The sequence below is a fragment of the Spea bombifrons genome, chromosome 1 (assembly GCF_027358695.1).
Source record: "Spea bombifrons isolate aSpeBom1 chromosome 1, aSpeBom1.2.pri, whole genome shotgun sequence".
Classification (NCBI taxonomy): Eukaryota; Metazoa; Chordata; class Amphibia; order Anura; family Pelobatidae; genus Spea; species Spea bombifrons.
Window position 1 is genome coordinate 126,770,014 of NC_071087.1, and position 2,253 is coordinate 126,772,266.

Consider the following 2,253-nt stretch of genomic DNA (forward strand, 5'->3'; position numbering starts at 1 on the left):
TTCGAAAAGAAATAAGACTCTGGATATTATTTATTACCAAGCCCATTTCTTTTATACTTTTTTTCCTGTTTTACAAGGACAGAATATTCCACACAAAAAAAAAACTTAACAACCCTGGAACTAGGAATGTTGCTGTTGACATTTTTTAACCACTAGATGTCGCTCTTAACCTCACATTTACAGCAATGTATTGCAGGCCTATCCAAACTGTAAAGGTGTTTTGTTTTAACCATTTTGGGGTTTTATGTTTTTTCCATTCTGCTGCACAATTCTGAGCTTTAACAGACTTTTTTTATTAGCACATTCGAGTTTTCTATTTTAACATACTTTTCCTTACTATAAATATGCATCTGTGGCATAACTGATAGTGTGCCTGAGCAAGCAGTCCGTTACTGCAGACTAAAGTGCCAACTCTGGGGTTTTCTACTAACAAACTAGTACTAGGTAACATCTGTGCGTTGTGATTCAATGTCCTGTGGTGTACTTTGGGAATCCCCTAATCTTTTTGCAGGAATGGTTTGGTCCACACCAACTTGCGGTGTCCATTGCTGTGGGAAGCTAAGCTTTGAGGAGCAGTAAACACATTCCAGCATTTCAGTTACTAATTCCTTCTTTGCCGATATTTCAGAGCCTTCTTACAAAGAATGAGTTAATATCTGCTGCTGTTGTAACATTTCTAAGTGGTTTCCAATGGCAATCTGTGAATACTTCTGGAAACACAAAAAGTTAAGTGCTCGTTACGATGCGTGCGTGCGTGCGTGTGTATGTAACGAAAGGTTCCAAATGATCCTTCCAAGATACGTTACCCAAAAAGAAAATGCATTTTACGTTAACGTTTAGGTGTTTGGTGGCTAGAGATGCAGCAGTTGATAAAAATGCCTTTTTTACCCACGTGAAGGAGGGATTAAAACTGAATGATACTTTAGAATATTATGCAAAATATTGGCTTTTTTTTTTTTTTGTCAGGACCAGATCCTTATCCTTGTGGCATTCTAACCCTATGATAACGGTCATGGCTCCTTTCAATGAGTAAGTTAATGAACCAAATGCATTATGCTGCTTTATAATGTTATAATGCGTGTGGGTTATTACCCCCTCGTGCACTAGATTAGAATCTACCCTAAGGTGGTACATAGGACAGTTGGAGTGATGGCGTCTGGTATCATTCAAGTATTGCCCCATGGTTAGACAGTTGGGAAGGGAAAGGCCCAGTTGGTAAATTACGGTTAACCCTTTCATTATCAGGGCTGCAGAGTGGCATACTGCATAAATGTTATTGGAGGACACACTATATGCCTTATCTAGCCAATGTAATGTAAGTTTCTGTACAACTCATTTTTCAAACCTTAAAATATGGGAAAATACAGAATCCCTGCATCATCATGGTTAATGGGAGGTATAAGGCACTATTGCCCTATTCAGTGGCGTTTGCGGCCCTATGGTGACTACAGATTGTTTGTACAAAACACTAAAGCAGAGCATATGTCACGGTGCTTATAATGCCCCCAGATCTCCATATTAACACATGACTTGGCTGGTCCTAGCACAGGCCCGCAGTGTATGTTATTACGCTACATCGCAGTTTGTATAGTGCATGCAGTCACATCGTTCTTCCTCTGCATGCAGGGTCTGAATCCGGATGCTGCATTTAAATTGAGAACGTTTGAAGCCTTTTGGGAACATATTCCTTGTTCTCAGTTATTCTTTTTCCTGCATGCCTGCAAAAAATGTATTATGGAAATGATTCAGACTATGTCTGTAATATACGCTATAATTTGCAGGTTTTATTTTTTCGTTGGCAGCTTTGTTTATTGGAATAAAGGAAAGCGTGCGCACATCGAGGTGGCGGCCTGAGCCAGCATCCACAATTGGGGAAAACGGGTACTTCCGTGTAAACTGGTACTTAGATGCTACTGCGCCTTGTAACAAATTGCACATTTTTCAATATTATTTATTATCGAGGTTCATGCTAATCGTTCTATTGTTTACTCAGCCCATTCGTGAAATATTAAGTGGCTTTGTACAGAGAGGGACTGAACTTGGTGGCTTTGCTTCACATATCCAAGATCACTACAATACTACACAGCCTATGAATTATCTCTAGACTTGAAGCTTATATCAGTAAATGTGAATTTATGAACTAAATGTATGGTTAATATCACACCTTTTTCTTGCAAGAGGGTCCAAAAACACTACGAAGCAGGAAACTGGTGAATCTGGGGTAACTCTTTGTAGATCGTGATAGCATTCATG